The following is a 25,048-nucleotide window of genomic DNA, read 5'->3' as shown; positions in this document are numbered from 1 at the left end:
TGAATTGCATTTGCTCCCAGTAAAGGATGGAAATGCTCTTTTACAATGACAAACTGAACTGCATATTTTTGTCCAGTTTTGGGGTTTATCATTTTGACTCGACACTCTCCCAATGGCTTCACTTCTGTTCCATTCCACATGACCAGTGTCTTATTTGAAGGCTCCAGTGTTTTCCCCATTACATGCTTCTCATTCAGTATGTTTACTGATGCTCCACTGTCAAGCTGAAAAATAATTGGCTTTCCTTTCACCATCATTTCCGCTTTTATCACCTCATGATTCACAGCGTTAACTTTTTCTTTTATTGTTACACTGTCTACCTGCCCATAGTCTGAAGAACTACTACTGTCACCTTGATCCTCGTATTGTTGCATTTTGACAGTCTGCACCTTCTTTTTCCTTGCTAGTCTGCATTTCGCAGAAAAATGATTTTTTCCATTACAGTTGTAGCATGTCTTGCCAAATGCAGGACATACTTCCTTGTTCGGTCCATGTTGCAGTGTACACGCTCTGCATTCTCCCACAGTTTTTTCCCCTCGCTTTTTCTTGTGTCTGAACTCCACTCGGTTCACTCTCTCAGGCCTTAGGATACTGGCTTGTAACGTAGCATTTTCAGACAGCTTACAAATGTCTGTACATCTTTGTAAATCCAGCTGTCTTATTTTAAGTAACTCAGCTTGTGTCTGAGGGTTACGTATTCCCAGCACTACTTGATCTCTGAGTACTGAGGAAACGCAATTGTCACAAAAATCAAAAATCGCACGTTTTTACTAACGTCCGAAGTGCCGTAATAAAAGATTCCACAGTCTCCGTTTCTCCTTGCTTTCTCGTGTGAAAAACATAACGCTCGTAAGTTTCATTTGTTTCCCATATAGCATATTTATCAAACGCCTGAATAATTTCCGAAGGCGTTCTTTCATCTTTGGGCGTTGAAAAGTGAAACCTATAGTACACTTTCAAAGCATCATCCCCTAACGTATGAAGCAAAAGTGCACTTTGATATTGTATCGACTGGGTTGTCAGATACGTAATAATGGCATAATTATGCCATTTCAGCTTAAATAGCTTCCAATTCTGTCAAATTCTGCTCCATACAAAGGGGTGGTTGTGGTCTTATGCCAGCTATCGGTCTGTTTATTCCACTCATGTCTCCTTCCGACATTTTTTTCTCACCACCTCGTGGCGTCGTAATTTTCACATCGAAAACATATAAGTAACGTTTAATACGTTACTTATATGTTTTTTTTTCTTTTTCTGCTACCTTTCCACCGTTTTATTTTTTCTTCTCTTTATTGTACATCCCACCGCTATCACCATGTTTCATGCGTGAGGATGCCCACGGATAAATATAACATAACACCAGTCGTTGTGTTTACTCGGCAACTATCTTTATTTAGTACTCTTCTTACACCGGTCACCTCCAAGGGGCGTTACTCCAAACGGTGTAACACCTGTTGTTGTTCATGCAACATGGCTAGATGTCGATAGGCTTTACTTGTCATGAGTTGCATCCTCCCAGGCACTAACTCCTCCTTTTTTTAAGAGAAGTGTTATGGTATCGACACTTACGAGTAATATGCAAGTCTGCTATACTTTTTTCTCACAACTTGCCTTGAGCTAAATTCATCTTCCGTTCTGTCTCCACTGGATTTTCCAAACATTCTGTTGTATCAGTTAAAATAAAAATGAAATGTAAGAAGTCTGCAGACGTACCTCTCCATCGTACAGTACTCTATATAGCTGACGTGCATTTATATCAGATCTCCCTCTGCGTTCTATGTTTTAAAAGGATGTGTCCTCTATAGTAGCTGACCTGACGGAATAGTTAATTGTAAGTATAGACCCTTTCATACCCTCGAAAAAAATCCAGCAAAAACCTAACAGCCATTGCATACAAAAATCACCTTTTCCATTGCTTCCAACGTGATAGATGTACTGAGAGTAAAGTTGCTTTCAAGACTGCCAGCAAGGCCCACAGTATAAATGCTGGAGCCCCTCAGAAATTCATCCTGAGCCCAACTCTCTTCCTGAATTAATAATCTTCCAAATCACATCCTTAGTTCATTCATAGACATCTATGGCAGCACATCAAAGGGCGTAAACGACCAAGTTCTCTCTGATTCTCTCTCCTCTGATCTTGAGCACATGGTACAATTGGGAAAGAGGTGCACTCAAACGAAGCTTCTATCTTTATATCATCAATGAATGACTCTCGTCTTGGGGAGGTTCCATGGTTTACAAGCTTCTGGGCTTGACCTTTACTCTTGATCTGAAATGGAACACTTACATTCAATCCATTGCCAACGTTGCTGGAGAAAATGGTGGGATCCTTCTATTGGTCAAGCAGATATCTCACTGCTCATGCAATTCTCTACCTATATAAGAGCCAGGTACGTCCAAGGATGGAGTACTGTTGCCACATCTGGGTAGAAACTAATAGAAATACCTTATCATACCTTGAAAGAGTTTCAATTTATTTCATAGCCTAGTAGAAGGTGTCATGTTCTCTTCCATGCCACCTCTTTCTCACAGAAGAGACGTTGCGAGCCTGTTTCTGATTTTTCGTTATTTTTATGACAAGTGCTCGTCCGAGCTCCAATCTATGCCACCTCGCCACACTTTCACAAGAAACGCTCGTCTAACTGAAAACACTATCAATAATTTCCCCATTCATTATTTTTGCCTAAACCTAAACGTATATTCCATGAACAAAGATTATTTCTTAGAACTGTAAACCTGTGGAACTCTCTTCCGTTTGCCTGCTTTCCAGCTGACTACAATATGGTCGTCTTCAAGTCCAATATAAACAATTTTTGATGGGGCATTCCCTTTAAGTAATCCAACTTACTAAATTTCCACTACAAACGATTCCTATGATATTAAAACCAACACAAAGTTAAGTATCTGCAGAATGTCTTCTTGGTTCCTCCTCTTCTCTTTTCTCTCTCCCAACAATCGAACACAGCATATAACAAAAAAAACTCTAAAGCACGTCTGACAGCACTGACTTCTGCCAACAGTCCGCCCCTCCTCTTAACAACACAGGCTTTTTATATCGCAAAATCGTTCACCTCTATTTGCATATTCTTCTAACTCACGTGATCACTACTCTATAAATAAGAGTCTTGACCGTTTCTTTTCTTTCTTTTTATTTATTTTCGGTGACCGACCCGCACGTGGTCTATCCAGGTAAGTCACGCATTTCTCCACACTCCCCCCTGATCTCATGATCACAAACAGGACATGCGGGCAATCGTCGTTGGCGGGTACTCCTTCGAAGAATTGGGGGCAGCACTTCCTCATTGCTGTTTCTTCATTACCACCATCATTACTACCAGTCTGTTCCATTATCCCGTCTCGTGGTTCCATAGGCGGTGTCTCACAATCAGGGCAGGGGGGCAGTATCCGTCTTTGTCGGGTACTTCTCCGAAGAATCGGAGGCGTCATCTCCTCGGTATGCTCCATCATCCCTTCTCGCGGGGTTTCGCAATCACGGGGGGTGGGCAGTATTCGTCTCAATCGAGTATTTCGATGAGGCATTACTTCCTTGTGTCCATCGCTCTCCTCACTATTGTCATCAGTATGTCCCATCATTCCCTCATCTGGTTCTGTTGGTGGTGTTTCTATGCTCACCTGAAGGGGCAGTAAGTGATCAGGATCATCTCTGAACGGTGTGAGATCCTCCTCATCGTCCTCAGAATCAGAAGAGGTATAACAAGGGCGGATATCTTTTACGTGACGTGGTATGCCACCAATCAACATGGTCTGAGGACTTATGATTTCGTCTATTTTTCCCCGGAAAAATTTCGTAGTGCACCCAGCATTTGGGGGTTTTATCCAAACAAGGTCTCCCACCTGATATGGTGTATTGACAACACTCACCACTGATGGTATGGCATCAACTCCTTTCACACGCTGTTCATATTGGTAAATCCCATTGGCTGGTGCAGTTGCTAGTGTTGCATTGTCCTTGGGTGTTATATTATACCAGTACACAGCTTCTGGAATAGAGCACTGCGTCCTGGCTGCAATTCTTTTGATGGTGCGGTGACACCGTTCTGCTATACCATTACCCTCGGGATAATATGCACACCGATAATGCATTTTAATCCCCCATTCGTGCACGAATTTCTGAAATTCTTGACATCGAAATGTGGCGGCATTATCAGTCAGAATTTCAATCGGGGCACCACGTTCAAAAAAGACGGCTCTCAACTGTTGTATAATGCTGGCTGCATCCTGTCGTGTCAACAGGCGCCATATTGTGAAACGCGTCGGGCCACAATCCGTCATGGTCAAAAAATGTTTGTCCCCATAATGTGTTATGTCCATCCCTACTCGCTGGCAGTTGCCCTCCACCTCGAGCTTCCCTTTTTGCCATTGGGATGGTGCCGGATCAATTCTCTGACACTCTTCACACGAACGTATGGCTGCTTTCACTGATGCTTTTGTAGTTGCAGGGCATACTCTTCGGACAAAATATGCAGTCCTCTGAATTCCAGGATGTCCAATCTGCTGGTGTATCATACGGATCTGGTCAGGTGTTAATTGATCCGTTACAGTCGCGCATGTTTGTTGTTGAAGATCGGATCCCTGCCTCATTGCATCGATCCACCTCTTTGGTACTCGAGTCAAGCTATCAGCCAAATTCTGCATCGACGAGACTAACGTAATGTCTACCTGCAAGCTGTATTCGTCAACTAGACGCTTAATTATTGCTAGTCTCCTTCGTACTAGCATTTCACTTGCAGCTCTAGTATTAACTCGAGCCTTTCCAGTCAAGGTGTCGGTTAACCAATGGTAAACACACAATGAGTCAGTGTGGAGATGCACAACATTAGTCTGCCATTGCAATGCGAGATTAAGACCTTTTAACGTGGCATCAAGTTCTGCCAAATTTATATGTTGGGCATCATTTTTCGGACGAAGCCAGCATGCATCTTCCACAACAACACCTAGTTGCTCCAACACGACACCTGTAGCCAACGAACTTGCGTCAACCCATGCATTTAGTTCGTTTCCAGACACTTGCCACTCACCCCGGGCAGGGTCATTCCTATGCACTCTGGACAACATTTCAGCCATCATTTGTTGGAGAGAATCATCATCCGCAACATCGTCCCATCCTTTTGTTACTGTAGTCACTCGTCTTTTCACCACTCCTGTTGCCGATCGGAGCCATCCACAGACAGGTAGATGTCCTACCAATTTACCACAGATAGAAAACACAGTACGTCTTGTTAATACATTGGGTAACTTTGGAAGTGGGCTCCCTCGTTTCCATCGCAACGTATTGCCCTCCTCCCAGACCTCGAGGCCTAGCACGGGCACTCCATCCTTTAGGCGCTTAGGGTCTTTGCTTATTAACCCAAACGCTTTCAGTTTTATTCGAACTGCATCCGCAGACATTATGTCCTCATTAACATAGATGTCATCTATGTAGGCTGAAGCAGCTTTTGCTGTGGTCTCATCCTGCATCAAAACAGTTTTAATAATGGTTGTCATAATCAAGGGTGCTACGTTTAGGCCAAAACCCAAACGTGTCAAACAATATAGTTTTCCCTTGAGTCGTACTGTCTGAAACGGCCATAATGACTCATGGACACGTATCTGCAGGTAGGCCCTCTTTAGATCCAGAAGTGCTACATTGCTCCCTTTTTGACGCCACTCTCTCAGTTTAGCAGCGCACACATCTGCGTTTCCGGTAAACGCATCAACATGCCGATTCAACTCTCGGTAATCCATTACGGGACGAATTTTTTCTTTGGTAGGTTGTTCAACAGCCATGAGCGGAATTAATCCCTTGGGTGGTCCCAGACGTTCCTGTGGGTATGGTATTAACCAACCGTTGTCAATCCACATCTGAAGTTCTTCTTCATATGCGGCCCTATTCTTGGTAGAAACTGCATACTCTGGAATCGTGTTGCACAGCCGATCTGGTTCCTGGCCCATGGCCCATTTCCACTTTGCAGTCCACACCCTTTCGTTGTCATCAAATGTAGCACAGAAGCCCTTTTCTTCAATCGACATGGCTGCACAGACGTCTTTCCCTTCTCCAAGCCTGATACCTCTAGCTGCTGTGATTGTAACGCCTCCTAGTGCTTGTATTGCATCAATTCCAAGCAACATGTCGTAGCCAAGGGGTTTCTCCTGCATCACCAGAACGTCAACTTTAGCTGTGTCACCCTTCTCAGTGCAGATTGTGACTGTCCCTTCACCACAACATACCCGTGATAAGCCATTGATGGTCATAACGCCGACTGGGTTCCTCCGCCACACCGGACAGCAATGGGCACTAACTATAGACCGGGAACACCCCGTGTCTATAAGTGCTGAACACTGCACATCATCAAGTTTAACGCTAATGACAGGCAATCCTGTGTTTATTGGTTGGCAGGGGGCAAGGGTAGCGATAGTACCTTGCCCCCAACTTCGTTTCCCGAACAGTTGCGAGATATGTGCCCAAACTTATTGCAGCGATAGCATTGCACTGGTCTCTTTGATTGTGGATATACACCTCTCCTATCACTCCGGCACTCTTTAGCAAAATGATTGGCCTCCCCACATTTATAGCACACTGGGGTGGCATGCTTATTACTATCTGGAAGAGAGTCCACATTGCCTCCATGTCGAAAACGAGCTGCTGCTGCAATTGGTTCCTGTTCCTTACAGATGTTTCGAGCTCGGGCCAATAACTCATCAGTTGACAATTCATCGATTCTTGATGATGCCCGCAACAGTTTACTGACCTCCTCGGGTAGGCCTACCAAAAAAGCACAGCTTAATATTTTATCGTTGACCCCACCAAAAGGTACAGATAATTTTCGCAGGTCGGCTAGGTACACGTCGACTGTTTCCTTGGGTTGAAGTGTCCGGCTTGTGAACTGTTGCCACGCAACAAATGGATCTGTACCAAATGCTGTATACAGGCTCTGCTTGATTTCATCCCAGTCTGGTTCATCCCCGAGTTGTTGGTAGACTGCATAGGCCCCTCCGGTTAGCCTCAAGGGGATAACTGTGGCTGGTTCTTTAATTTTGCACAGTTTACAGATTTTCTCTGCCTTTTCAATCCATTCAACGACAGCCGGTCCAGTGGTAGATCCGTCGAACTCGGGTATTAAGCGAATGTCGAATCTGTCCATTGTTAGTAACCGCACACCAAGCGCCGAAATAGCTTAAAACCAACACAAAGTTAAGTATCTACAGAATGTCTTCTTGGTTCCTCCTCTTCTCTTTTCTCTCTCCCAACAATCGAACACAGCATATAACAAAAAAAACTCTAAAGCACGTCTGACAGCACTGACTTCTGCCAACAGTCTGCCCCTCCTCTTAACAACACAGGCTTTTTATATCGCAAAATCGTTCACCTCTATTTGCATATTCTTCTAACTCACGTGATCACTACTCTATAAATAAGAGTCTTGACCGTTTCTTTTCTTTCTTTTTATTTATTTTCGGTGACCGACCCGCACGTGGTCTATCCAGGTAAGTCACGCATTTCTCCACAGTCCCATCGACTATTAAACACTCTTTAACTCTTATCCTCGAGTGGCCTCTGGGCATTTATAAGTGGAGACACCTATATTAAAAGAAAGTTTGCTGCAAATTTCGTGGAACCAGATGTGCCCCTTCTGGCTGGTGACATTTTCTCTGATATAAAACCGCTTAAACCTTCGCTCATATTGTTCAGCTAAAATTCCTTAACGAAATACAAACAACCCCTGTTGCAGCGGCGTTTACTTTATTTATCGCCCTACCAGGTACTAAGATTATATATGTGATTTGATTGAAAAATATGTACGACATTAGAAATACGATATAAAATAACGTATCATACAAGGATAAAATAAAACAATGCCATTTCATAGTCAGTAGTAGTCAAGATAAAGAATTAGACAGTCCTATAGGCCTATAGAAAGAGAGAGAAAAGTGTTCAGTGTAGACGTGTAGTAAGAGCGTGCGTCCGATAGTAGAGACAAAGGAGTTGTGTCTCGTTGTAGGAAAAAGAGTTCACGTGTGTTAATCACAAATAAAAAAAGAGTACACGTGTGTGAATCACACATAAAAAAGAGTACACGTGTGTGAATCACACATGAAAGCAAGTTTTGACGATTACCATCTTGGCTTGTGGTACTCACGTTAACCTGGGGCCAAAGCCCCCAGGCAGCTTTGGCTGCCAGCCAGTAGGAAAAAAGAAAGAGGAGCGTTGCTGGTTTCATATTTTATATACTCATCAAGTGACTGGGAGCTGGCTTGTGTTTAGGCAAGCCCGGAATAAAATGTATTTCAAATCTCGAGCCGCAGGAATTAACTCCTGCTACTGTGCTTGTTGCAATTTCGTCTGCTACAAATCTTTTCTAATTTTACTCGCTGACTGATTTTGCCCTTATTTTTCTCTTTTGGCGTTTCTGTTCGACTGTGCTTCTAACGCCTCCCTTTTCGTCTTCATAATAACAATTAATAAATCTATTTATTCATCAATTTACTTAGTGATTCATCATGTTTTATTTCCTTAAAATCTTTTAAGATTTCTTACTAGTAAATAAGTTTATTATTATTGTGATATTATGAACAGCTGCATTGTAAAAATCTTTGGATTTGAAATGATTGTTTTTTTTTCGTACATGATTTGTTCTTTAGTGATACGTGTAAGCACTAACGTACTGGTCAGAACGTAAGTACAATATATATGAAACTTTAACGATAGCAAACCATTCAGCATAGAGTGAAGTGGAGGTCAGTGGGGTGATATTTGACTGGACCGCTTCATGTGTTGTTTAATCTAACTATGCTTCTGCCCCCTCCTTCCGTTTTGCCTGTGCCTATATGAGATTCTTGCTTTTAAATTGTTACATCTTTTTTAAAGCACTATACACCTTAATGAAACAGTTGCTTTTAAATTGTTATGTCTTTTTTAAGCACTACACATCTTAATGAACCAGTTGCTTTTAAATTGTTCTTTTTTAAAGCACTACACATCTTAATGAACCAGTTGCTTTTAAATTGTTCTTTTTTAAGCACTATACATCTTAATGAAACAGTTGCTTTTAAATTGTTATATCTTTTTAAGCACTACACATCTTCATGAACCAGTTGCTTTTAAATTGTTCTTTTTTAAGCACTATACATCTTAATGAAACAGTTGCTTTTAAATTGTTATATCTTTTTAAGCACTACACATCTTCATGAACCAGTTGCTTTTAAATTGTTCTTTTTTAAGCACTATACATCTTAATGAAACAGTTGGTTTTTAATTGTTATATCTTTTTTAAGCACTACACATCTTAATGAAAGAGTTGATTTAAAATTCTTTTTTAAAGCACTATACATCTTAATGAAATAGTTGCCTGTAAATTGTTATATCTTTTTTAAGCACTACACATCTTGAGGAAACAGTTGCTTTCAAATTGTTCTTTTTTAAGCACAATGCATCTTAATGAAACAGTAGCTTTTAAATTGTTATATCTTTTTTAAGCACTACACATCTTAATGAACCAGTTGCTTTTAAATTGTTATATCTTTTTTAATGAAACAGTTGCTTTTAAATTGTTATATCTTTTTTAAGCACTACACATCTTCATGAACCAGTTGCTTTTAAATTGTTCTTTTTTAAGCGCTATACATCTTAAAGAAACAGTTGCTTTTAAATTGTTATATATTTTTAAAGCACTACACATCTCAATGAAACAGTTGCTTTTAAATTGTTCATTTTTAAAGCACTATACATCTTCATGAACCAGTTGCTTTTAAATTGTTATATCTTTTTTAAGAACTATACATCTAAATGAAGCAGTTACTTTTAAATTGTTATATCTTTTTTAAGCACTACACATCTTACTGAAACAGTTGCTTTTAAATTGTTATATCTTTTTTAAGCACTATACATCTTAATGAAACAGTTGCTTTTAAATTGTTATATCTTTTTTAAGAACTACACATCTTAATGAAACAGTTGCTTTTAAATTGTTATATCTTTTTTAAGCACTATACATTTTAAAGAAACAGTTGCTTTTAAATTGTTATATCTTTTTTAAGCACTACACATCTTCATGAACCAGTTGCTTTTAAATTGTTATATCTTTTTTAAGCACTATACATCTTAATGAACCAGTTGCTTTTACATTGTTATATCTTTTTTAAGCACTATACATCTTAAAGAAACAGTTGTTTTAAATTGCTACACCTTTTTTAAAGCACTATACATCTTAATGAACCAGTTGCTTTTAAATTGTTCTTTTTTAAGCACTACACATCTTAATGAACCAGTTGCTTTTAAATTGTTATATCTTTTTTAAGCACTATACATCTTAATGAACCAGTTGCTTTTACATTGTTATATCTTTTTTAAGCACTATACATCTTAATGAAACAGTTGCTTTTAAATTGCTACACCTTTTTTAAAGCACTATACATCTTAATGAAACAGTTGCTTTTAAATTGTTATATCTTTTTTAAGCACTATACATCTTAAAGAAACAGTTGCTTTTAAATTGTTATATTTTTTAAAACACTACACATCTTAATGAAACAGTTGCTTTAAAATTGTTATATCTTTTTTAAGCACTACACATCTTAATGAAACAGTTGCTTTTAAATTGTTCCTTTTAAAGCACTACACATCTTAATGAAACTGTTGCTTTTAAATTGTTCATTTTTAAAGCACTACACATCTTAATGAAACAGTTGCTTTTAAATTGTTATATCTTTTTTAAAGCACCATACATCTTAAAGAAACAGTTGCTTTTAAATTGTTTTATCTTTTTTAAGGACTACACATCTTAATGAAACAGTTGCTTTTACATTGTTACATCTTTTTTAAAGCACTACACATCTTAAAGAAACAGTTGCTTTTACATTGTTATATCTTTTTTAAGCACTATACATCTTAATGAAACAGTTGCTTTTAAATTGCTACACCTTTTTTAAAGCACTATACATTTTAATGAAACAGTTGCTTTTAAATTGTTATATCTTTTTTTAGCACTATACATCTTAAAGAAACAGTTGCTTTTAAATTGTTATATTTTTTTAAAACACTACACATCTTAATGAAACAGTTGCTTTAAAATTGTTATATCTTTTTTAAGCACTACACATCTTAATGAAACAGTTGCTTTTAAATTGTTCCTTTTAAAGCACTACACATCTTAATGAAACAGTTGCTTTTAAATTGTTATATCTTTTTTAAAGCACTATACATCTTAAAGAAACAGTTGATTTTAAATTGTTTTATCTTTTTTAAGCACTACACATCTTAATGAAACAGTTGCTTTTAAATTGTTATATCTTTTTTAAGCACTATACATCTTAATGAAACAGTTGCTTTTAAATTGTTATATCTTTTTTAAGCACTATACATCTTAATGAAACAGTTGCTTTTAAATTGCTACACCTTTTTTAAAGCACTATACATCTTAATGAAACAGTTGCTTTTAAATTGTGATATCTTTTTTTAGCACTATACATCTTAATGAAAAAGTTGCTTTTAAATCCTTACAATCTTTTCACGGTTGTAAAATGAGACTCAGCTGAACTCTAACAAATTTCAACAAGCAAAGCCTTTAAATAATGATAATGTGAAATATCGTTGCTATTGTAGCGACAATTCTATTTGGTCGGAAAAAGTTTCCAGACGAGACATTCTAATAGCAATCACCACTTTAAACCCACATGCACATGAGGTGCACGTAAGTGTACAATGTCCTAATTTGCCTATCTGCACACATATGATAAAAGGACTATGTTATGCGCACAGCAGTACATCAAATAGTCCGGAACATTCTAGAAAATGCGTATATAAGCTTTAGCCAATGAAAAATCAAGTTTCTCTTCAGATTTCCTCAGCTCGACCTGGAGCGAAGAGACTCCGTCTACACAGGATGTTAAATTACAACAGGACTTCCTGCACATTATGCACCTTAGATTCTCAATGTGAAAAATTATCTAACGAGATTTATTCTTCTTGTCAACGTCTGTGCTCCACTCTATGGCCCCTCCTCGTCACGAAAAAACTCATCTACTTTCAATCCACTGTCAATAATATTCCCCATTCTTTATTTGTGCCTAAACTTTAACGTAGATTCCATGAAAAAAGCTTCTTTCTTAGAATTGCACGCCTGTGGAACTTTCTTCCGTTTGTCTGTTTTCAGCTGACTAAAATTTGGTTGTCTTCAAGTCCAACATAAACAAATTCTTGATGAATCGTCCCCTTAAAAATCCAATTACCCAAATTTCTACTAACGATTACTACGAAATTATCTCATTGACTTATTGATACATTCAATAACCCTTATCCTTGAGTGGCCTCCGTGCCTTGATAAGTGGTGAACCCTATGTAAAAAAAGGATTTCCTGCCTGTTATACACCTTAGATTCCCAATGTGGAAAAATTATCATGTCTAACGAGATTTATTCTTCTTGACAACTCGACTTGATATCTCGAACTGTTATTTGCATAAGCATTAAACACACACACACACACACACACGTAATAAAAACGGTTTGCTTGATCTATGATAGTAAATAAGATTTTCTTGTGTGCGGCACATTTGCTCATTTGGTAGAGGTCATACCTCGCATGGTAAAGGCTCGGGTTTCGAATCCTGTGCTCGGATGTGTCAAACTGATAAGCCCAAATGAGGCTGAAACTCGAGTCTTGGACTTTGTTGGCTTTCGTGGCTGTTGGTTGCTGCAATGTTGTCTGACAGTGGAAATAATTATATATATATATATATATATATATATATATATATATATTTGTTTTACCAAGTGATGGCACGGTCCTTAACAAATTCGTCCACGCAATTTCGAACTCCATCGCCAAATTGACATGCCACATCACGAACAAATACTGTTGAATCGACAGACACGTTCCTTTCGTAGCCGTTGCGCGATACTAAATCATCACTTTGGGGTAAGATGGGTGTAGTTCATTAGTGGACTTGATTTGTAATCAAAAGTCCCGCGTTCGCTTTTCACCGACTCATACGCATGTGCTCTTCCGCGCATGCTCGGTACACCTTCCTTTTATTTGAGTTGTTTATGTGAAATATTCAACATTTTTTTTTTAATATTCGGACTAATGTTCTCATCTTGTATATTAACAGTAATTCGACTAATCCAAATAATAATGAAATGTTTAGTTTTAAAAATAAATCTCATTTTTATATCTTCATGTATCTTTTTCATTTTAATAAATTAAACATTCAAAAAATAAGGGAAATTCAATAAAGAAATCCAAACAAGTGTAACACCAAAGAAAGGCAGCATCAGACCATTTTATCGAAAGATAGATGTTAAGATTTTATTCCGGGCAATACCGGTTAACTAAAAGATAAATGTTAATATCTTGTGCCGGGCACTACCAGAGAACCTTGCTGGCTTCAATTCTACCAAAGTATTTTTTTTTCCTTTGATAAAATTGAGGATAAGAGAAATGAATCCAAAATATTAATTGAACCCGAGGTCGATTTCGGTACAACGATGGTGACAAATTCAATGACGCAATTCATGTGTCAGCTGGAAACACAACAGATAGATTATGTTTTTGCTTTGAACTAAAAAACTGCCTTTGTTGGCGTCACAAAATATATTTGTGACAAGATCAAAGCAAAGATAAATAATTTCTTTGGAGTTAAAATTTCACACACACATTTGTCGGCTTCAAAGAATGTTTTCTCGAATCAAATATTAAATGATTTGGTGTGACTCTGATAAAACCATTTGAACCCAAAATGACCTTCCTAATGTTTTCATTCTCAGGCCGAATCGCAGTTTTGAAATTTAGATCAAGAGATTTTTTTTTTGCCACCCGACAATTTTCAATAACATATTTTGTCGAGATGTTAACAGACTAATAATTTGTTTATTTCCTTTGAAAATGACAAGTATCACATCTAAGTGCAGAATTCACGAAGCATTTTTTTTTCTGGACGCAGTTTTCTTACTTATGCGGTTATCGCGTATTACGCAGTTTCCGAATTATCAAATGAGAGAAAACTGGTTATTTTCTATCGGGCGTTTTTGGTTGATCGGGGAGGAGTTAGAATTATCTTGGATTGTGGGAGGTGGCCAATTTTTGGTCATCAGTCAAATTATCCAGTGAGAGAGAATCAGACGATTTGGTTATTGAGCATTCTGATTGGTTGGGAAGGAATTGGTAATTGTCGCCCCGCCCAGTGCTCTACTATATAAAGACCAAGAAAGTCAGGATTAAAACAGATTCAGAAAGAACAGAAGTCGGAGAAAAACAGAGCGAGTCCGAGAGTCAAGCCACCTCACCGCCTCTCTCTCTTTCCCCCCTCGCCTATTGCCCGTTAACTAAAAAGGGTTAAGTTAATAGACTTGTGAATTCCAGCAAGTGGAAGCCCACTTAGAAGTTTAAATGCTTGCTTACAAATTCATACTCCAAACTGTATATATGTTTGTATATATTGCTTTTATGGTTTTCTTTTAATACATTTTATATAGCCCAATCTCCGGAGTCTTTGTTATTCCAAATTCTTTGATGTGCGGATGTTTCATTATTATTTTATTTTTACTTGTGAAACTGCTTCCGTCAACGAGCACCCGGTATCTCCGAAGACGAAATCTCTAGACGATCACAGAAGATCCGGCCTTGTGGACATTGCAGCAAAGACGCACTGAAGAAGGGCTTACTGGGTGACGCGACGTACCGGCGCGGTTTCATACAAGCCTTAAACAATGATAAATATAATTTAAACACGATAGAAAACAATTCAACACATTTAACTAATCAACGAGTATTTTTACATAAGGAACAAAATAATGATTACACTGTCTTATGATGACCTGAATTCATTGTTCTTTAGAAGTTGATTTTCTCTTTAAATAATTTTACGTTTAAAGCCTGTTTTTCATCTTTTAATTTTAATTCTTTTTATTTTCATATAATTTATTTCTTAATGAATTGGAGAAAAATTTATGTTTTTTTTTGTTCAAATGTAAGGTTAAAGTACAGAATAGGTATTAAACACCCCCCTCCCCATGTTAAGAATGGCTTTTTAAATAATAACGCTATTATTTCAGCACGGATCACTCTCTGCAACAACAAAAGTTGTATCAATTTACTAAAGAAATCCTAACAAACAAAACAAATACGAATTCATTCTGGAGAGAAAGGTAAACTTTTTTTCTTACAAATCTAATCCATAAACTTTAATTTTAAACATAAATATAAGTTTTTATTGTTTTAATTATTTAATTTTAAACATAAATATAAGTGGTTGTTGTTTTTGTTGTTATTGTTATTATTGTTATTGTTTTAATTATTATTTTACAATTCAATAAAATATAGTGATTCTGGTTTTGCATAGATTCGAAAAAGTTGTCAAAAAACAAATATATAACAAATAAATGTTATCAAAGGCAAGATAAGTTATTTTTCTCCCTAACTGTATAATTTTGTAGTGTTTTTATTTAATATAACACGTTTATTCAGCTCGAAAAACGTACAGTGTTTACCGATGTATTGGAAAATTTAAAATGGCGTCCGGATATGGTAAGTTCGGGAAAAAGAGTTATAAATAATTTAAAAAAAACTAGACAAAATACTGTTAGGTAACATAGGCTGACATATTCGTGGGGTTTGGCATATTTTTTAAAAAAATTTTTAACTTCTTTTCCCAAACTTACCGTGTGAAAGAGAGTTGGGCGCCATTTTAAATTTTCCAATACATCGGTAAACACTGTATGTTTTTTCGAGCTGAATAAACATGTTACATTAAATAAAAACACTTAAAACATATCCAGTTAGGTAGAAAAGTAATTTACCTTGCCTTTGATAACATTAGACATTCAAAAAATAAGAGAAATTCAATAAAGAAATCCAAATATGCCGGAAGCAGTGAAACTGACAAACGTAATCTATTCTTGATAGGAAAACAATTCGGCACACTTAACTAACGAACGGACATTTTTACACGAGGAACAAAATAATGATTACACCGTTTTATGATGACCTAAATCCTTTGTTCTTTAGCAGTTGATTTTCTTTTTAAATAATTTCACGTGTTTTCCATCTTTTAATTTTGATTCTTTTATATTTTCATACATTTTATTTCTTAATGAATTGAACACACAAAACAAAAGTTGTATCAATTTACTAGAGAAATCCTAACAAACAAAACAAATTTTGTGTTTTGAACACAAAAAATACGAATCCCTCCCGATGTTTTTTCGTATGTAACTCCTGGAGAGAAAGGTAAGTTTCTTTGTTTTCCTCCTTTTTTTTTTTTTTTTCCTTAATTTTCATTTTGTACCTGTACAGTTTAATCAAGACATTAAAAAAAATGAAAATTTTGAAAAAAAAAAGTATAAATTCGAAGTTCTCCGAAAAAAAATTCACTTAATTCGATCAAGTAGTTTTTATTTTACAGTAAAAAAACAAAAAAAAAACAAAAAAAAACAATGTGTTATGATATATGATGTTCGATTTTTAGGAAGAAAAGCTAGTAATAAAGATGGGGAGGGATTGTCGGCGCGTTAATCTGAGTTCCCCGTGGCATGTTCAACAATTTCTATTCAACGCGCTCTCATAAATAATAATAATAATAATAATAATAATAATAATAATAATAATCATAAATAATAATAATAAATAATAATAATAATAATAATAATAATAATAATAATAAATAATAATAATAATAATAATCAACTACTCGATCATAAATAATAATAATAATAATAGATAATAATAATAATAATCAACTACTCGATCATAAATAATAATAATAATAATAATAATCATAAATAATAATCATAAATAATAATAATAATAATAATAATAATAATAATAATAATAATAATAAATAATAATAATAATAATCAACTACTCGATCATAAATAATAATAATAATAATAATAATAATAATAATAAACTACTCGATAAAATTAAATGAATTTTTTTTTGAAGATCTTCAGTCCAAAACGGATAATTTAAACTTTTTTCGGTATTTTCATTTTTTAATGTTTTGATTAAACTGTACAAGTTCCTTCATTTTAAATATAAATATAAGTTGTTGCCGTTGTTGTTGCTGTTGTTGTTGTTGTAGTTGTTGTTGATGTTGATGTTGTTGTTGTTCTCCTTCTTCTTCTTCTTCTTCTTATTATTATTATTATTATTATACTTATTATTATTTTCTTTCTTTTTTTCAATTCAGTAAAAATATTGTTTCTCTCATGCTTTATGAGAGAAATATGATTAAAAAAATATCCTAAAAATATTTTATTTGCTGTTATATTTATATTATTATAAAATTATGATTTTTTTTCTTAAATTATGTGTGATTTCTGAGAAAATAATAATTTAATTCGACGTTGATTAAAATATTAACAATAAATTACAACAACCATTTTTTTCGGTATTTAATTGTTTTAAGATAAAAGAAAATGCCTTCCCTTCTATACTTTTTTTTTTTTTATTCAATTATCACCCCAAACAAGGCACAGTGCCACTTTGAAGCAGGGGGCTACTATTAGGGAATTAATTAGCGGGGTCATTATGAAGGGAGAAGAGTAGAAAGATGTTTGTTAACATTACACTTGAACTTCTGCATATCATTGCAGTTGGGAAAGCAGAATCCCGGAAGGGAGTTCCAAAGACCCACAGTTCTGGGGAAGAAACTATTGGAGTAAAAGGCTTTCTTGCACCTAGGGATCTCCACTGTAAAGGGATGAGACTTAGTAGCTTGTCGGGTTTGTCGGGGGTAGTTACGTCGGGGAGGTACAAGTGTTTGCAGTTCGTCAGAGCATTCACCATTAAAGTATTTGTAGAACAGGCAGAGGGATGCAACATCTCGTCGATGGGACAGAGGTTGAAGCCTAGATGACAGTTCAGGACCTATCAGGTTTGCGACTCTTTTTTGAACCCTGTCCAGGAGCGAGAGACAAGCAGCAGATGCACCAGCCCAGATGTGACAACAGTACTCCATACATGGGCGAATGGTTGCCTTATAGAGGTATAGGATACTGGCAGGCGTAAGTAGTTTTCTAGCACGGTAGAGGGAGCCAACCTTCCTTGCAGCAGCCTTGGCAATGCTATCAATGTATCTATTCCAGTTCATATTCCCTGTAAACGTTAGGCCGAGGAGTTTAAAAGAAGTACTTTCAGGCAATGTGTTCTTGGCCATTGCTATTGGTGGTAGAGAAGGTTTCTTGTAGTTATTGAAGGAAACAAGCTTAGTCTTAGCAGCATTGAATGAGACCAACCATTTTTGTCCCCATTCCACTTCGGATTGGAGGTCATCCTCTAGTGTTTCTGCCATTTTCTTGGATATGTGTTCATTTGTTTTCCCCTCATATCTGTTATAGAGAGTGGTGTCATCGGCAAATATACCCATCTCCGAAACAATATTATCAGGGAGGTCGTTTATGAATATCAGGAACAATAGAGGTCCAAGGATAGACCCCTGAGGCACTCCCGCATTTATGTCATATTGTTTGGATGTACGTCCGTCGAGGACAACTTTGATTTTTCTATTACTTAAGAAGGATTTAATTACGTTATGAATTCTTCCAGTGATTCCATATGATCTAATTTTCCTTAGAAGACCATCGTGCCATACCCTGTCAAAAGCCTTAGATATATCAAGGGCCACCGCTCTACCCTCCCCTGTTTTATCCAATGAACGGTATATACGTTCAGAAACTACAGTTAAGATATCTGCTGTTGAACGGGCTTGCCTGAATCCATATTGTTTGTCAGTCAAGAGTTTAGCAGCTGTTAGGTGCTGGACTAGGGCTTTATTAACTAAGGACTCAAATATTTTGGCGAAAAGCAGGAGGAGGCTAATGGGGCGATAATTTAGTGGGTCAGTTCTTTCACCAGAATTCTTGAAGACTGGTACCACAGAGGCGGTTTTCCAGCAGTCGGGAAAACAAGATTCGTTAAGGCATTTATTGTAAAGTTTGGACAGAACTGGAGCAACCTCGGCAGAGCATTTTTTTAATAGCACAGCCGGGATGAGATCTGGTCCACATGCTTTAGAGGTGTCTAGGTTTTTTATAATAGCATGTACCTGAGAAGGGGTGATTTTCAAGTCATCAAGTGTGGCGTCTGTTCGCAGAGGAAAATCAGGGAGTGAGTGGTGTACCGAGTTCAGTGTGGAGTTTGAGGCACACCGACTGGCAAGCAGATTAGCCTTGTCAGTTGCCGTGCAAGCAACCTCATGATTGTTTGTTAGTGGGGGAATAATTGACTGTCCATTATTAACTACGCTGTTGTAGATTTTCCAAAAATCCCGGGTTCCTAATTTCTGTGCTTCGATGCGCTTTCTGGTGGTTTCAGAGTAATCTGACTTAGCTGTGTCTATCACTCTCTTACAATTATTTCTAGCTTCTATAAACTTCTGTTTATTTGAGCTGGACTTATGTCGGTTGAATCTGCGGAACGCACGCATGCTGCCTTTGACAAATGGCAGCTGCACAAGCAGAAGTAAACCATTGGGGGAGTGGGGCTTGCTGTAGTATTTCCGTGCGGGAACATGTGCTTCAATAGCAGTTTTGAACCATTCAGTTGTCTCATTTGCACACTGTTCCGCTGGAAGAGTAAAGATATTTTGCCATGGGGCATCTCTGATGAGCTCCCTGATGGCTTCCCAATCAGCCTTTTTGTAATACCTCGTTGTTTTGAGTAGTGGGTCTTCAGTTTTAGGGCGAGAATTTAGGCTGATTTCTACCATTATCACAGCGTGATCAGCATTCCCGAGTGGGCTATGGGCATTTGTTGTACAGTCATTGGGAACTGTTGTCAGAAAGAGATCTAGAAGTGAGGCATGTTGATCGTGCTGGTCTGGGAAACGTGTCGGAAATGTAACCATCTGAGATAGGGAATGAGATATAGAGAAGCTATATGTGGCGCTACCAGCTACGTCTGTGTGATTTGAGAATCCTAGCCAGTTACTGTGGTGGACATTGAAGTCACCAAATACATGTATTTGTGCGCTAGTATCGAGGGAGAGTGCTATATCTATGCTGTCTGAGACTTTGTTTATTAGGGTACAGTCTTGGTTTGAGGGAGAGCGGTAGAGAAAATATAAGTAGCTAATATTGTGTTGCATATTTAGTCTGAAGCACATAAAGGCCTGGCCCTCTGATTCTAGTTTTATTTCTCTAGTTAGGGGGAGGGTGTTTCGAATATAGACTCCAAGTCCATGCATATGTCTGTCCGAGTCCTTACGGTAGAGTGGGAGATAACCAGGCATGTTAAAGTGGTTAGAGGGTATCGAGGAGTGAAGGTTAGTTTCACTTTATGCTAAGATATCCGGGGTGTTTACAAGGAGAAATGACTCAACATCATCTAAGTTAGTTCTAAGCCCGCGGATATTTGTAAATGCAAGCCTCAAGGGAGGAGGCAGGTTGGTTTTCTTTGAGTTTGGTCCTGGTTTAAACGTAACTTTTGCTTGAGCTGTCATTTCATTTTATTTTATTTAAAAGTTTCAGTTAGGGTGGATGAGTGAGGGGGTGCTGGACAAGTAGTTGTGCAGAATGCCAGACATGCAATACAAGTAGACCATCAGCTGTCCTCACCCACAGGATTGTGGCGTCAGGAAAGCCCACCGGGGATGAGTGCAGGGTCCCTTTCCATGCGCGACATGGCACTACAAACATCCCGATATTTTACAACTGTTGATGGAGCAGCCGCTCTAAGCGCTACCAAAGAGTTAGGGCTCCTGTACTATCAGTCGGAAACAGCAGCCAGGAACTGTCAATCCGGTACCCTCAATCCATTAGGCAAAGCCAGCCCAGTCCAACTGCACTGACATATATGGCACTGAAGCACCCCACTGTGTCCAGTTTAGGGGGATGGGATGTGGCAGGAGTGGGGAAAAGCGGCGTTCATTACCCTAGTCAGGAAACAAGGTCAACCACTGGGTGATTCAAGCGAGTCCCTGTGATAGTACCTCTACGCCTGGCCAATAGGCAAAGAAGGAGTATGAAAGCCGAGCGATAGACAGAGTCTATCTCCTCCTTAAGCAGTTTAGGTTTGCCAACCGGTGATTTGTTTGAGTCACCAGCTCTAGGAAGGTTGTCGTCCAGGACTGAAGAGACCTCCCTCCCCTAGGTTTAGTTTCAGAGTTTTCCTTCTCCTAGACGGATGGCCTGGGAAGACCTACGGGTCCATCAGCTCCGAGGGGGTTCGCCCCGCGCCTGGGTCCTAATCCAGGTATTTCTGCGACCCCACATGGGTAGTTAATATTTATTGGTTATTTAGGTTAATATCTCCTGGAAAAATCGGGCATTTAGGTTAGCTTCTACAGAAGATTTTCACTCCTCAAGTGTGGTTTAAAAAGGGCATTATTATGCTGTCCATTTTCATTTATACTGAGAGAGGGTATACGTAAAAATTCATGCAGTGTAAGCAGTTAAATTTGCTACAGTATTGGATCGAGAGAGTCGAGTTAATGTATGGTTAGATATAGTTTTGTAAGTTTAGCAATGTATGGTTAGATATGGTTTAGTAGGTTTAGGATTAGGATAAAGTGTTAGAGTATGATCTACTTTCTATTAGAAATTCTGATTTGGTGCCCAAACCGGACATTTAGTAAGACTGAATGATTAGATATGCTCAGTATAGAGACAAGAGAACATTTGATATGGAGTACAGTTATACCTGATAGATATAGGTTATTGCATATTCTGTAAGTATAGTTAAAGTATAGATGGATGGATAAGTAGTATTGTATACGAATGCATGGAATTTTAGACAATTTGAGTAAGTTACCTTTAGACTACAAATTACGAGTTTGTTAAGGTCAAGGGCGGAGAGCAAGGACCCATCTAAGTTACGTGAGACGGATTTGTTTAGTGTCAACTTAGGAAGCAGAGCAGATTTGATTTGTTAGTGATCAGGAGAAAGAGAATTTAAGTAAAAAATAATAAGGTTTGTCATGCAAAACAGACAAGGCAGTCATCTTGGAGGTAAAGTATCTATAGGAGGTACTTGCTTAGTATACAAGCAGCAGTATTTTGTAGTTTGGAGAGGAATTTTAGGTACAATAGTTTCATGACTTATTGCACAAGTCCGTAGTCAAGGTGAGGGACGATGTACTTCTAATATTGAAACTGGGTTTATCTAATTTTAAAAGTAGTTGACTAGAGTGTTATTAGGTGTTCTACTTAGCTTAGGGATAGAATAAAGATTTAAGGTAATATTCAGGGTGATATAAGCAATTTCATGAGGATTGGATATATGATCACTGGATGTTGAACTGCTCAGGAGGATTCTTGTATCAATTAAGAAGGATGTCTTGGTGATATAAGATTTGAGAAATTAAGAGTCTAGGGATACAGAGAGCTTTGAGCCGATGAGGATTCAGTATAGGCGATTGTATATAGGTAACAAAGGTGGTTTAGTTTAGTACGCACGTACTGTACATATTAAGTATACTGCTTCAGTTCAATCCTCTAACGCTAAGGAAAATCCGTTTGCATTCCGGTTTGCAATTTTGTCAAGAGGGGAAATTTAAGTAACATTCACCATAAGGACTCGTTGAAATAAGCTTCAACCGTCGTGAAGGAAAACCATCAATAAATTGAGAATCATAGAGTTTTAGGTTTAATTCAATAAATCTAATAATTTATGGGTTTTTTTTTTAATATATGCAATAATTGAACATGCAATAAGTCTGGATTTATAACACGGTGGAAATGATATTTAAATAAGGTTTTCATGTTATTTCAGAATTTACAATTACATAAAATAAGCAACCGTTCGGGACAAGATCAAAGTGTAGTATCTGTTCTCCAGATGCTGCACTTCTATTTCTTGTTCTCTTTCGGTGGAGGAGAAATCCTTCACGACTGAGACAATTTTTATTTTTGTACCTTTTCTCCGCGTTAAAAAACGACCCTGGTGTCTAACTCTGTCCCGTAGGGAGGCATAGTAAATAGGTATAACCAGTTAGCAGTCAAGGATACTTGTAATCGTTTGTCAGTTTAGAATTTGTTTGGGAGGAAACTCATATTAGTTTTTGCTTTCTTGTGTGTGCATGTGTGTGTGTGTGTGTGTGTGTTTACCCTGGCACTAATTGGGCGATTTTCTACCAGTATTTTGATTGATTTTCGATTTCGGGGCAATTATCGGGATTTCCCAGATGACCGTTTTTATATCAGCCATTCTTTTTTCAAAGTAAATAATTTATAACACAAGCAATGTCCATTGTTTTTAGTAAATATGAGGTGAAGGTAAAAATTAGTTAGCAATGACCTTCTTTCTCATGTTAAGAATAGCTTTCTAAATAATAACATTATTATTAATGAGGTGAAGTGTTTTTATTTAAAACAAAAAAAATATAGATTTAAAATGGAAATTTAATAAATAATTGACCAACCACGATTTTTTTATGAACGAAAAATATAATATAAATGTGATATAAAATATAATATAAAATAAAAACATAATATCAATGTAAAATAAAAATATAACATGAACAAAAAATAATATAAACAAAAATATAATATAAGATAAAACCATAATATTAATATAAAATAAAAATAAAATATAAAATAAAAACATAATATAAATATAATATAAAATAAAAATATAACGTAAAATAAAAATATAAAATAAAAATATAAAATAAAAATGTAAATAAAAACATAATATAAATATTAAATAATAAGATAAATATAAAATAAAAATATATAATAAAATATAATATAAAAAGCAATATAAGTATAAAATAAAATATATAAAATAAAATAACATAATATAAAATAAAAGATAATATAAATATAACATAAAACAAAAGCATAATATTAATATGAAATAAACATATAATATAAAGTAACGATATAATATTAATAAACAATATAATATAAATATTATATAAAACAAAAACATAATACAAATACAAAATAAAAATATAGTATAAATATAAAATAAAAAACATAGTATAAAATAAAAATAATAATAAAATATAATATAAATATTATATAAAATTGTAACATAATATTAATTTAAAATAGGATATCATAGAAAATAAAATTATAATATAAAATAAAAACATAATATAAATGTAAAATAAAATTATAACATAAAATAATAATATAAATATAAAATAAAATATAATACAAAATAAAAATATAATATTAATATGAAATAAAAATATAATATAAATAAAAACATAATATAAAATAAAAACAAAATATAAACATGAAATAAAAATATAATATAAATAAAAACAATATAAAATAAAAACAAAATATAAATATGAAATAAAAATATAATATAAAATAAAAACATAATATAAAATAAAAACCAAATATAAACATGAAATAAAAATATAATATAAATAAAAACAATATAAAATAAAAACAAAATATTAATATGAAATAATATAATATAAATAAAGACAAAAAAATAATAATATAATAATAAAATAAAAACAAAATATGAATGTAAAATAAAAAATATAGATGTAAAATAAGAAAAAATATAAAATAAAAATAAAATATAAATATAAAATAAAAAATATAGATATAAAACATAATATAAATAAAAAATGATAAAAACATAATAAAGTAAAGACATAATAAAAATATAAAGGCAAAATATAAATATGATATAAAAATATAATATAAAATAAAAGCATAATATAAAATAAAAACATAATATAAAATAAAAAACATAATATAAAATAAAAACATAATATAAAATAAAAACATAATATAAAAATGATATCAAACAAAAATAAAAAGAATGGCACTTTTTTAATATGAAAAATTACACTTTAAGAAAACAACTACCGATATTTTTATGGTATCTTCTGTTTATTAAATATCAAGTAAAAACATAATATAAATATAAAATAAAAACATTAATTTAAAATAAAAACAAAATATAAAATAAAAATAAAATATAAATATAAAATAAAAAATATAGATATAAAACATAATATAAATAAAAACAAAATAAAAAATAAAAACATAATATAAAGTAAAGACATACTAAAAATATAAAGGCAAAATATAAATATGATATAAAAATATAATATAAAATAAAAGCATAATATGAATTAAAAATA

General features: G+C 35.4%; 1 long non-coding RNA gene across 2 annotated transcripts in view; it reads left to right on the top strand.

Moving 5' to 3' along the window:
* The window catches only part of LOC145271264 (uncharacterized), a 39,058-nt gene that overhangs the window by 6,875 nt on the left and 7,135 nt on the right, over window positions 1-25,048 (top strand). Inside the window, exon 1 of one of the 2 annotated variants that reach the window (XR_013865789.1) lies at window positions 15,900-16,221. The exons of the other annotated variant lie outside the window; for it this stretch is intronic. This is a non-coding gene — a long non-coding RNA (uncharacterized LOC145271264). Of the gene's footprint in view, window positions 1-15,899; window positions 16,222-25,048 lie in introns of those variants that run through there. 2 annotated transcript variants of the gene reach the window in all.

This window comes from Euprymna scolopes, chromosome 46 (genome assembly GCF_053919585.1).
Source record: "Euprymna scolopes isolate OS-2025 chromosome 46, ASM5391958v1, whole genome shotgun sequence".
Taxonomy (NCBI): Eukaryota; Metazoa; Mollusca; class Cephalopoda; order Sepiida; family Sepiolidae; genus Euprymna; species Euprymna scolopes.
This window is presented reverse-complemented; position numbering and strand designations above follow the sequence as displayed.